Here is a 14,395-nt window from a genome sequence, read left to right on the forward strand (position 1 = left end):
TGTCAGACAGCTGTATTTATGTGGTTTCTTCTTCTTTTCCGTTGGTCTTCATGCCTGTTTTGGTGCTAGTACCATGCTGCTTTGTTACCTAAGATTTTCTGTTTTAGAAAATGTCTCATGTGCTGCTGAGAAGAAGGTGAATTCAAACATTGATGGATAAAAAATCCCATAAAGTCTGTTAGGTCCGTTTGGTTAATAGTATTTTTCAGATATGAAGAATCTTTTTTGGTTAATAACTGGATGGTCTATCTAGTGGTGAGAGAATTGTGTTGAAGTCACCCAGAATTATTGTATTGTGGTCTATTTGATTCTTAATTGTGAGAAGGGTTTGTTTATATATGTAAATGAACCATTGTCTGGGGCATAAATATTTACAATTATTATATATTATTGTTGGAAGAGTCCCTTAATCAGTGTGAAGTGACCTTTTTGTCTCTTCTGATTAATTTTGACTTGAACTCCACTTTGTCTGATATGAATATGGCTACCCCTGATTATTAATAGGTACAATTTGTATTGTGTATCTTTTCCCATCTTTTCACCTTCAATCTGTGGATATCTTTTCCTGTAATATAAGTCTCTGACCAACAACATATTGTTGGGTCTTATTTTTTAACTTCATCTGCCAATCTATGCCTTTTGATGGAAGCATTTAGACCACTTACACCAAGCTTATTATAGAAGGACGCTTTTATGTCCTGCCATTTTGATTTATTTCTGATATTTAATTCAGATTTGGTTCTCCTTTAATTGACTATTCTTTTATTGTGATGCATGCCTGTGCTGGTTTTCATACTCATTTTTTTTATTCCTTCTTCATGAATTATTTCATTGAGTATGTTTATAGTATAGGCTTTGGGGTTATGAATTCTTTTAGCTTCTGTTTATTGTGGAAGGTTTCTATTTTATTTTCAATTCTGAGCCCTAATTTTGCTGGGTATAGTAATCTTGGTTGGCATCCATTTTCAGATCTTGATATGTATTATTCCATGCCCTTCTGGCTTTTAGGGTCTGGTCTGAGAAATCAGTTGGAATTCAAATAAGTTACCTCTAACTGTGACAAGGTGTTTTCGTCTTATACCTTTTAGGATTCTGTCCTTATTCTGTATGCCAGGCATTTTCATTATAGTGTGTCTTAGAGGGGATCCATTGCTATTTTATCTATTTGGAGTCCTGTATGTCTCTTGTGTTTGATTTCTCATCTCATTCTTAAGGCTTGGGAATTAGCCTCACATGATTTCATTGAAAAGATTTTGCATTCCTTTAGTTTATGTTTCAGAGCGTTCCTCTACCCCAATTATTTTAAAATTTGATCTCTTAATGTTACCCCAAGATTTATTAAATATTCTGGTCATGATCTCTTACATCTTTTTTATGGTCAACTTTACTTTCAAGAGTATATACTTTGACCCTAAGAACATGTGTAAAGACACTAATGGTGTGAAAATACTTTGTGTTTTGACTTGAAAAATTGAGCTGTATGTGTGTAGTATGAACTGAATTGCATTCTGCCATCGTGTAGAAAAAAATTAGAATAAATAGATCATGTAATTTTAAAAAGAATATATACTTCGTCCTCAAGGCCTGAAAATTTTGTCTTCACAATGATCCAATCTATTGATGGTGTTTTCACTTATTTTTTTTTTTTTTTTTTTGATTTATTGCGCCTTTCATTTTCAGGATCTCCATTTGGTTCTTTTCCAGAATCTTTATCTGTTTATTGAAGTGATCTTTTCCCTCTTGTATATTTTCTCTAATTTCATTCCTTATGCCATCTTTTAGCTCACTGAACATTTTAACTGTGAACTTTCTAACTTGTTCCTCTGACGTCTCTTCCGCTGTGGTGTCGAGGAGCGTTGTCAAAGTGAAGTGCTATGAGCTGTTTGAGGTGGTTTGTTCTCTTGCTTTACCATACGGCTTCTCTATCTGCCCAGCTATTGGGATGGTTTTTCCTTCTTCTTTTAAGCAAAGGACTACCTAGTGAGCTCCTCTCTTATGAGCCAGGTTGAACATCCAGGTATGGACAGTTTAACTCAGTGTGTGGCCTCCACTGATCCAGGATCACGTCTGCTTTGAGAGATGCCACTGAGCCCTATTTACTAGCACCCCTTCAGAGCTGAGCCATGGACTATCCAACCTTATTAACAGAGAAAAGCTTGATGGTATTGTCCCCTGCAGTTCCTCTACTTTAGTGTAAGCTTGTACTAAGGTTCTGGAACCAGTTAAAGAATTAGTTATTGAGTCCATTAAAATTCCTATAGCATTATATGGGGGCTGAAAGGGGAAGAACAAAGATTGGGAAGAAGGAAGGAAGGGAGGGAGGGAGGAGAGAAGAAGACTGAGGTAAAAAGGAGGAAAGGTGGGTGGGGGCAGGGCAGTGGCAGACAGTGTTAGGAGGAAGAAGAGGGGTTAAGAGGAGCAAGTGTGACCCGGGACAGGAAGACAATGACAGGGAGAGTAACTCCAAATAATGCTTTAAACCATTAGAGGAAACACATTCACATGGGTTTGAAGGAACAATGCTGGCTGTTAGAGGAATGACTACCAATGAGTAAAGAGTATTATATAAATCAAGGTTGACATCTGAGTCATTATAGTAAATCATGGCAAGATGAAGAAAATTCTTGCTGAATCCTGGTTTGGGTTTCATTAGGATTTGGGCCATTTAGAAGATGCCCGTATTCTTTGCCTTTGGATCCCTCCAGAGGTTCTGGGACACGGGAGCCACACCCCTACTTGCTCTGGCCCTCCCAATGGCTGGTTCTGGTTTGTCCCCTCAGGGGCCTGTGGCAAAATGTCTGGAGGGTGTGTCATCGTGGCTGTTGCTCATTTCCACTGTGTATGGAGGTTCAGGGTACAGGCTCTGGGCTGCAGCTGTGATTGTTGAGGGTCATTAGGTACCTTCTCCCCTCAGCAGTGTCCCTTCTTGGTGGTGCCGTCACTAAGCTCAAGTCCTGTAGCTGGGGGTTCTCTGATGCAGAAATGTCCCTGTGGCCTATGCAGCTCACTGAGTACTGTCATTATCACTGAGGAATGGGACTCAGCCAGTTTCATCTGGGTTCTAGTTCCACTGCCACATGCTGTGCACGGCGGGTGCTGATTCCCTCTACTGACTATGACTGGGGCAGGGTCCACCTGGCGTCCAGTGTTCTATCACTTTCCAGGTGTGGTCAGGGCTCAAGCTGGGAGCTGGGTCAGACTGGGGGCTGTTGTTTGAGTAGCCTTGGGCCCAGGGAAATTGCTGTCTTGAATCACCTTGTCCTGGCTGTGGTCATGATCTGGGCATTTTCTCTTTAAGCTTCCTGAGGACATAGGCACTTGGCTTCCACCAACTGTGGAACCTCTAGGCTACTGGATATTTGGGCAGCTTCCCTCCGGCTCAGCCCTCGAAGGCATGTGAACAGGATGACAATCTCTAGTTTTCTTGGAACTCATCAGCTTCCTTCCATGTCTCCCCCCAGCGTCAGCAGGTAACGGCAGCAATTTTAAGGATTTTCTCTCCCTTTCCTTCTGCTCCGTGTCAAAACTGTCCTGCCACTCGGGCCTAGCTCAGGTTTTCACTGCCCCAGGTCACAGGCATCTGCTCTGTCTCTGCCCTGGCCTCGGGGGCAGCTGAGCTCGCACAAGCACTTTCAGAGTGGGACGTGCAATGTTGCACTTACTTTTAAATACAATAGGAAATATTACAAACAACATTAAAAATAATACAAAAGCCAAAGCTAGGTAAGATTTGATGTAATGTGACGAGTGTGCTTCTCTGCTCAGCGGCTGGTTCCAATCTGGAGCACAGAAGACGACGCTCCCTGCATATCTGCTGTGCATTCAGCCTGTTTCTTCCATTTGATTTTAACTAGGTTAAGATGGAAAAGCCCAGCTCACACAAACTAGTTGTCATGAATGGTAGTAATAGCCGGATACTCTTTCTAGTTAGCAAAGGAAAGTCTTCCTTTGTCTTAATCCAAAATGCTGATAAACTTAGGGTCTCATAATCATTCTTCAATGTGTGAAGAACCAAGCTGTAGTAATTCATTGTCTTCTCCAGGTACTGAGTTTAACTCGGTTTTTGTATTTAAACGTTAGTCTAACTTTGTATGTGATGACTTTATTATGCTTTGTGTTACGTTTAAATGTTAATAAAATCAATGATTTTATGTCTATTGAACAAAACAAAAAAGAATCCGGCTGGAAGGAACTTGTAGAAGGATTGGTGCATACTTGCTGAAAGTCACTGAAGTCCCCTCCCTGCACTGTAAACAAGGAGGACAGGGAAGATCAGTCCCACTCGGGAAGCACTTGTGTAAGCGCAGCTGCTGCCAAGGCCCAGTCAGAGACAGAGCCCACGCCTGCAATTTGGGGTGGCGGAGGTCAGAGCTCAGACCTGAGCAGCAAGACAGTTTTGATGCTCCAGTTTAATTTATAGGGACCAACATCACACTTTCCCAATTCTGTAAAATACCTGATTGGCTTAGATGTGAGATTAAGTTTTAAATGCACCAAAGTCCTCCTGCCATGCGTACCTGACACTGCAGCTTCGGATATCAGTGCATTCGTCCAGCTGGATTGCAAGATATATATCAGATTGCAACCGAGCAAGAAGTGCTGATTCTAAATGTTCTGCAATAGGGCAAATTCGAAGAGATATTGTGTTGTCACTAGGTGTAGTTTTTAATTTATCAGCTAACTTATCATCAAATATTGTACATACCATACCCAAACGCTCTGGAAAGAATTTGTTCGGCAACCCTGTGAGCCAATTTCTCTTTTGCCACATGATATGCAACTAACTATGACAAGAGTAAAGGTTTCTCATTAACAGCAGTGCAGCAGTGAAGAATTGTGTTGATAACTTCATGTCTTTTTTTTTTCTTTGAAAATATTCAAGAGGCTTATCAATAGGTTCAGCATGTAGAGTTCCCAAATGCCTCTTCAACTCTGATGGCTTTAAGTTCTCATTCGCAAGAAAATGATTACAGAGAACACACTGAGGCCTATCAATTTCAAAAGGTTTTTCACATTTGATAAAACTGTATTTTAAGGAATCGTCATTATAACAATTTTACTTCCTTTTTTCTTTTTGAAATGTGATGCAAATGAAGTTGGAAGATTACAGTCAATATTTTGCTGAATATCATCAATGTTCACATTTCCAGGTCCAGAACAGCCTTCTTTATATTTCACTTCATCCCCTCTTTCTTTTAATAAAGAAATGATCCATTTTAATAGTACTTTGTCCTAGTTTGATTAAAATGTTATAATTTCTAGTAACTCAAAAACAAAACAACAAAAATAAGAAGAAAAATCATAGTCTAGATAACATCTTTCCAAAACCTGTACTCAAAGTTTGCAAAGGCCTGACTGTGCCCAGGGCTGACTTCCTGGGGTAGTCTGAGGTTGAGACCTCTGGGGAGGGAAAAGTGTGTGCTTGGTGGGCCCTGCGGGCTCTGGGCATGTGCCTCTTTTGATTGACAGCTCAGGGTGTTACTTACCGGGTGGGCCTCCACATAACTCAGTATTTGGTACATTGTGAGAACCCTGAGGAATGAAAAAAATTGGGACTTAGTGGCTCAGAGAAACTTGGAGAATGAGACTTCTGTGAGGACCAGGCTGTACAAAATGAGATCATGCTGGCTTGAAGCACCGTGGCTCTTTGCATTTCTTCTTTGGCCTTCCATGGATGGTCTGGCTGAGAGATGGACTCGGCAGGTGATGCTGTAGTTTACCTGGGTGGTGGCAGCTGGACTCACAGGCAGGTGTCTGTTTCCATAGAGTCCTTGTGCCCATTCACAAGGGACTCAACCAAACGCACAGAGCACTTTGGGACTTCGTTATTTCTTTTTTTTACCCTAGTTCTTTGACATTTGCACTGGCTTATAATTAATATTTGACATCTTATCATTTGAGAATCTTTATAGGGTTGTCATGGAAAATCAGGAACTTGGTATTAGAACATCAGTACTCCAGATAGTCAACATGATGGGAATCACAGCCATTAGAGGAAATTCAACTATGGGGAATTTGGCCCTGAGAAAATGGTAGATAAGATCTTCCAATTTTAATAGGAAAAAAAAAACCAGATTTCCTCTAATCTCATATTCTGCTGGTAAAAGCATAAATTAGATTGACCACTTAGGAAATCATTTGGCAATATTTACTAAGGGTCAATGTTAGTGTATGTTTTGACGCACATACACACAGACACACACACAAAAAAAATTAAATATGGACCAAGAGACATGAATTGAAGTGTTTATAGCAGTGTTCTTTGTAATAGCCACAAACTGGAAGCTATTGAAATGTCCATCAACAATACAATGGGTAAATATTCACACAATGACATGCATGTGTACAATGATGAAAATAAGCAATCTTTAGTTATGCCACAATAAATGAATATTACAGTCAGAAACCAAAGAGAACAGTACTTGATTTTTTTATACAAAGTACAAAAGAAACAACCTATCCTGTTAAAACCTGGGCTACTTTTACCGTTGGTGAGTGGCGGTTTATGGAAAAAGCACAGAGGGGTACCGGCAATAGGATTCTGTTTCACGCTCTAGTGCTAGACATGTAGGAGTGGTGGGTTTGTGAACACTCACCGAGGCAACTGTGCGGTTTCCACCACGATTATTACACTTTCTTAGGAGATTAAAATGTAGGAGACTCGTCCAGGCGCAGTGGCGCAGGCCTGTATCCCAGTGGGTTGGGAGGCTGAAGTAGGAGGATCACAAGTTCAAGGACAGCCTCAGAAATTTAAGGAGGACTTAAGCAACTTAGCAGGACCCTGGCTCAAAAAAAAAGTGCTGGGATGAGGCTCAGTGGTTAAGCGCCCCTGGGCTCAATCTCTGGTACAAAACAAACAAACAAAGGGGGATACCTGCGAGATGGTGGAGAGGAGCCTGACAGGGATTCCTGAACCCCCACGGCACAGAAAGCAGACAGGAAGAGGCAACGGATGTGAGAGGTGGGTGACAAAGTGAATGTCCTGAGACCCACATGACAAAGTTAGCTACAGAGGCTGGAGCATTGGTTACCAGAGTAGAAAATAAGGGCAGGTCCCAACCTCCAAGCTGGCCCAGGTGGGGAGGGCGGTGGGACAACAGTGAGGAGCCCCTAAGACCCTCGGAAAGACGAGCAGAACACACCACAGCGTGTCCAGACAGGGTGTCCTTGATGCAGACCGACACTATCAAACCAAGGGTGGACAGAAGGCCCTGCTGGGCAGCAGCCACTCTCAGGAACCCACAGCTGTCAATCAAAAGAGGCACATGCCCAGAGCCCGCAGGGCCTCCAAGCACACGCTTTTCCCTCCCCAGAGGTCTTGACCTCAGACTACCCTAGGAAGACAGCCCTGGGCACCGTCAGGCCTGCTTTTAGCCTTGCTTCACTCTCTGATCTGGGGTGGAGCAAAATAAAGAATGATGTTTATTTAATACAAAGAACATATTAAAAGGATCGTGCACCATGATCAAGTGGGGGTCATCCCAGGGATGCAAGGCTCAACATACGGAGATCAATAAACATGTTTTGCCACATCAATAGACTCAAAGATAAGAATCATATGATTAATCAATGGATGCCAAGACAGCATTTGACAAAATAGAATGCCCTGTCATGTTCAAAACACTAGAAAACCTAGGGATAGTAGAACATACCTCAACTTTGTAAAACCAATCTGTGCTAAACCCAAGGTCAACATCATTGTAAATGAAGAAAAAATGAAAGCATTTCCTCTAAAACCTGGAACAAGACAGGGATGCCCTCTTTCACCACTTCTATTTAACATAGTCCTTGAAACCCTAGCCAGAGCAATTAGATAGATGAAAGAAATTAAAGGGATATGGATAGGAAAAGAAGAACTATCATATTTGCCGATGACATGATTTTATACTTACAGGATCCAAAAAATTCCACCAGAAACTTCTAGATTTAATACATGAATTCAGCAAAGTAGCTGGAAATAAAATCAATACTCATAAATCAAATGTATTTCTATGTATCACTGATGAATCCTCTGAAAGAAACTTAGGAAAACCACCCCATTCACAATAGCTTAAAAAAAATACTTGGGAATAAACTTAACAAAAGAAGTGCAAGACCTGTACAATGAAAACTACAGAAGAACATGAAAGAAAGAAGTTGATGAAGACCTTAGAAGATGGAGAGATCTCCCGTGCTCCTGGAGGCAGAGTTAATGTTGTCACAATGGCCATACTGACAAAAGCACTATACAGATTCAATGCAATACCAATTAAAATCCCAACATCGTACCTCACAGAACTAGAAAAACCAATCATGAAATTCATTTGGAAAAATAAGAGACCCAGAATAGCCAAAGCAATCTTTAGCAAGAAGAGTGAAGCAGGAGGCACCACAGTACCCGACCTTAAACTACATTACAGAGCCACAGTAACAAAACCAGCATGGTATTGGCACCAAAATGGACATGTAGACCAATGACACAGAATAGAAGACGGAGACAAACCCACATAAACACATTTATCTCATACTAGGCAAAGGTACCCAAAACACACATTGGAGAAAAGATAGCCTCTTTAACAAATGGTGCTGGGAAAACTGAAAATCCATATGCAGCAAAATGTGCCCTTTTGAAATACATGCATTTCAAAAGTGATGTTTGAGACATTAAATCTGCCTGGCTGAAACACACGTACCAGGTTGTTGTTCACCATTGAAAGGAAAGTGAGAAAGCAAGAGATGGGTGAGTGAGAAATGAAGGGCGGAGTCCAGGCAGAGATCCACATGAGGGTTTATCTGTCAAAGCTGACAAAGGCCAAAGGCCATCCCTCTGTAGAGGGGAGAGAGGCCCCGAGGTGTTCGGGTGTTCAGCCTCTGTGGGGCAGGGGTTTGGAGGTGTGGCTGTGGCCTATGGGACAGGCTGGGGGTGCCTGCCTCAGAGCTGGGTGGTGGGAGTCACATGGGATTGGCTTAGGTCCATGGCACCATGGGTTAGGTCACTAATGGGGGTGGGGGGAGTCCAGGTAAGAGGAAGTACAGGAAAGTGAGACTTATAAGATGGTGTTAACATTCAAGATGGCTGCTCAGATGTTAAATCAAGACACTATATTCCTCCCTTTTTTGTTTTTTATTGGGCCCCCTTTAGGGGACAAAGGCATAGATCAATCTTCTGTGGCTTCTTCCTGCTGGAAAGTGGAGGTGTCTGGACCCTTGTTAGGGGTGTGGGATGTCATTGAGGTAATGGTGAGGGTCAGGAGGTGCTGGTGCTGCCGACTCGGGATGGCCCAATTTTGGTGAGGGGTTGGTAGTCCTGTAACAGAAGCTGCTTCACAGTTTGGTTAGAGATTCTTTGACTCTGGCCTTGAACCAATCTAATGACACAGCGGGCTAGCATTAGCAGAAGGCCTATGACAAGGAGAGGGGTCAGGGAAGGAAGTGCCCACTGAAGAAGGGGTTCTTAGCTGCCGTCCTCCAACAGAGGAGAGCTGTTGTTTCTGACGTTCAAGGTCCTGTTGGAGTTGTTTTATCTTGTCCTTTACTATACCAGATTGATTGACATAAAAACAGCCTTCCTCCTGTAGGTACAGAAAAAGCCTGCCTTTCTCTGCTGTTAATAGGTCCCGTGCACAGTGTTTTGTAGGACCACAGAGGCCAAGGGGTCAGTTGATCCTGGGGGGTTACTATAGACTCAGCTACATGTTGGATATCCCCTATCAGCTGATTGGAGAGCTGATGAAAATAGGTAATGGACAGTCATTCCTGTGGCTAGGCCTGCCATAAGCCCAGGGTAGCCAGTAGGAAAATAAATTGAATAGCCCATTTGTGTCCAGGGCTCATGAGTAGGGACCTACCAATGAGCTGTTGAGGCCTAGAAAACCTGCTATTAAATAATCTCTCACCAGGAGGTGTGAGGGCTGAGAAGTTGTCCCCATATCCAGATTGGAGAGGACAAGGGCTTTATTTGGGAATATAAATCTTTAACATCCCCAGAGTTATCAGGAACGTAAATGTTGGGGAAAGTATAAACGGCAGCCATATCCCAGAGGAAAAACCCCAACACGGCGCCTAAGCACCTCTTCTTCCTACCTTCTTCTTTTCTGCAGTGGCGCGAAAAGTTCCTGCCCGTGTGAACTCTCCCGCCGGCGCCAATTTCAAATCTTGCTGGCGGGGAACCTTAGCCCCAATGAGAACTAATTCCTGGGCTCCGGAGCTGATATCTGAAAGAACTTGCCAATAAACGGGTTGCCTGCCATTTATCTAAGCCCTACCATCTCCCCCTTAGTTCTATATTAGCACACAGCTTTATGCAATAAAATTGGAATTCTCCCGGCGAAGTGTCTTTGCGTGGGGAATTCTTTCAGTAAACACAACAGTTACCTTTTAATGTCTGTAGGCCTTAAACTGACTAAAAACTCCTGGCTTTGTCAGTTTCTCTTGATCCTTATCAGGCAAGATTCTTGCTTAAGAATCTCTCTTTTGTAGCCTCCAGTCTTACATATTCTTGGGGACTAACATGAGTGTATATCTTAAGTTATATTTAATTATTATTTATTTTCTTCTTCTTTTTTTGATGCTCAGGAATGGCTGTATTTGGGTTTAACTGCTTTTGCTAGGTGTTTAAGATCAAGCTGCTTAAAATTGACTTTGTTTCTATCTATTGTTAGGAGTCAGCTGAGTTCTCATGGGAGTCACTCCTGGGGAACTTGAGAGCAGCTTCTCAGTTCTGCTAGTGCCATTTGCGCTAGGAGGGGTCCAGGTCTTGCTGACCACGTGGCTTCCTTTGGAAGCATCAGGGATGTCTCCCTTCTCCAATGACCTCTTCATAGCAAGTGCACTGATCAGCTTTCTGTTCTCCAGTGGTCTCATTAATCTCCCTGATCGGGAGGTTATGTGGCCCAGAGTTGCAAAGCTCTTTAGAGGAGTCCCCTGTTCCCTGGATTCAGACTGACTCAAAGGGCAAGAGCCAAATATTGGTTTTCTTGACCCTTTTAATTTAGCTTTAATTTTTAAGGCTTGATCTTAAACATCTGGCAAATCCATCTCACCAGTCTTAAATTAAGAGTATTGGGCTTTAACTTTAGTCTATAAACTTACAGTCATTTACTCCTTTTATTAATTGGGGTCTGTACTATCCTATCTGACCTGTAGGTGATGGCTTATTACCTTAAATTAACCCAGGTTGTGTGTTCTTAAAGCAATACTCTACAAAACATTAACAGGCAACATTTAGTCAGTTTATAAGGAAAATACAAAATAAAATTAACAAGAGTACAAACATATTTAGTTTGTCTAATAACTATCTTGAATTTTTGCCGCAGTCTGGCTGGGCACAAAATCATGAGCCACTCAAAGAGGAACAAACTTTATTTTGAAACTCCCCGCCAATGCCCCGTATGCTCCCAGGAAAAAAAAAAAAAATGCTGACACACACACACACACACACACACACACACACACACACACACGGTGTTCTCCTGGACCGGCAACAGGAAATCCCTCCTCCGGAATTCCCTCCTACTGCACTTCCCCAACCAATGGGAACTCTCCAGGAGTCCAGTAGCAGGCCCCAGGTGGACAGCAGGGGTCTAATAATCATAAGAATGCAGATCTTTACATAATCATATCATCTCAATGGCTTGCTGGCGTCACCTTTCAACCAAAAATGCCATGCATCATATACTTGGCTATGGCTCTTAGCAAATTTTGGCTAAGTTATATATTATAATCCCCTGTTTGAGATCCTAGTAATCTTAACAACCAAAAATCAACCTTTTGAATATAATGTTAAGTGAACTGAGGTCGGGCCTACTTTGGAGTCATTCTGACATGTAGTTTAAGGTGGGGGCAGAGTCTAATCTCAGGTTAGGTGGGGCTGTTTATAAATCTTAGGTAAAATGTTCTAGTTCTGAAGCTGATCTTTGCTTCTTAAATATCATTTTACAAAGTTTATGTATATTGTTGCTTGAGTTCATATGAATATTAGCTAACACAATGTGATATTACACTTAAAACATGAATTAAAGAAAGGCTGAGAACTTTTACCTTTTTGTGGAAAAGGATACACACACATACGGACACACACACCACACACAGTGTGCACAGATACAAAAGTAAAGGCCTTGTAGCTTTTCACAGGTGAATCTCCATTGCAATATTACAGATGTTTAAAAACTCTATAGTTGAATAAAAAATAAGACTGACCAGAAATGCATAGGACCAAAACGCTTTTGTGTTTTACAATATTAACCTTTACATAGATTAATCTCTCATTAACTTAAAAATACATCTAAATTGTACCCCAGGGTAAAAAGTAACATAAAACTTTATATATCTTATTGATAACAGGTACAGTTATAGAACATTAAATAATATAAATAAATTTCCAATAAAATTTGTTATCCTTGTAAGCCTAAAATTACCATACAGCTTTAGTTTGGAGAACACCAGCTTGATATAATGCTTTTTTAAAGCTTCTACCTTAATGACTTATATACCTGGAAGAGATGAACACATTTAATATACAAAGAGGAATAATAGCCATCACAATTACATTGATGTTTTTATATTAGTCAAGTTTAGCTCTTAAAGAAATAACATATTACAATATTCCAAAATAACAGTTGTTGTTTAACCACAGTTGTATAATCCTTAATTCCTTTAAGATTACTTGCTCAAAAAAACAAAAGTTAATAAACACAATGTTATGGGTAAATTAATGTTTTAAGAAATCTTTTTCTTTTAACACATAGATTAAGCTTTGGTTTATATCAGTACTTTAACATTTGATCTTAGGGAAAAAACCTTAAATAGCTTTGGCTGATTGTTTTATATAAATATATAACCAACTTACATAGACCTTCTTTATCACTTACATGAACCCTTTTATTTGCTTCGTCATGTAAAGACTTTCTTATCCAGAAACACTTTATTTTCCTTCTATTAAATATGGTTTCCCTTTCTAGAACCTTCTAATTTCCCTTTCCCATCTGTTAACCCTTTTGTCTATTCACATTCTGAAACAATACTTATAAATTTCTGAATTTAGATAAATCATTTCTTTTTAATACAAAGAAATAACTTATGTTACAGTACTCTTAATTGGAACAGTTGAAACTTTTGGGCCTTTGTATATAGAAATCTTCTATAAACCTTTGTATATAGAATCACATCTGTTTACTATTTCATGAAAACACAATGTTCAAGTATATAGAATTATACCTGTTGGGACTTTAAATTTTTAGTGAACCTTTTCAAGTGATGACAAAGCAACTTTAAACCCTTTTTTTTTCATTTACCAATTTATGAAAACATCAATAATGTTACCCAATGGAATTCAGAGTTAAGAGTATTTGATGGTATATTTAACAGGTAGCATCATAAGCTTGTGATTTGATCAGATGTCTAACAAACACATTTATGAGTAATCCCATGTCAAATCTATTTTACTTATTTTCACCATAATATCAGACAAGTGTATTGAATAGTATTAGCCATTCCTTCCATGTTGAAGAAAAGTCCTAGAAACAATGGATATTAGACATTTTATAGATATCAACATTTTATCAGCCCTTTGACCACCTAGAGAGACTTGTGAATTAAGTTTAATTTTAAAGACATCTTTACTTTCGTCTGTTTACCCAATTTATATTGAACCTTCTTAAATCATGTGAATTAAAGGTTTTTGGATTCATTTTTTAAATTTATGAGTGAGTGCTCATTTTCAATCTGCCAATCTTGATATCATGTACATGACATATGGACACACACACACATATGGACACACACACAACACACAGTGTGCATACATACGAAAGTAAAGGCCTTGTAGCTTTTCGCAGGTGAATCTCCATTGCAACACAGATGTTTAAAAACTCTATAGTTGAATAAAACATAAGACTTATCAGAAAAACATTAACCTAGGTGTACAGGACCAAAATCAGGAGCTCAAAAATATGGAATTTAAAAGAAACAATAAGAATCCTAGGAAAAAAATGACCGGCTGGTAATTAGTAAAGCACCATACAATTTACTTTTTGGTTCAGTACAGTAGGAGGCTTCTTCCATTCACATTTCAATGTCAGTCCTCACTTAGGTCTGGAAGGAGCTGGGAAACCTGCTGTCCCTAACCCTGCTCCCAAACTTGCCTGTGTCCCTCAGGTAGGAGAGTGTTGGAGAGGCTCATGGAGGGCAAACCACATGACTGGGTTAGGAATTGGAGATCCTTAATGTACCCTGAAGGACTGGAGGTGAAGGACCCTCACCGCCTTTCCATTTGGGAGAGGTCACTAAGGGAGAAAGGGACGTGTACCTGGACCACTCCCTCCGACCCCGCTACTCCACGGAAGGCAAGCAGAGGTGTGGGCTGGGTAGAGGGGCTGGGCGAGAGCGAGTAGTGGGTGGACTAAGAGTAGGTGAGGAG

Source organism: Marmota flaviventris, chromosome 6 (genome assembly GCF_047511675.1).
Source record: "Marmota flaviventris isolate mMarFla1 chromosome 6, mMarFla1.hap1, whole genome shotgun sequence".
NCBI classification, from domain to species: Eukaryota; Metazoa; Chordata; class Mammalia; order Rodentia; family Sciuridae; genus Marmota; species Marmota flaviventris.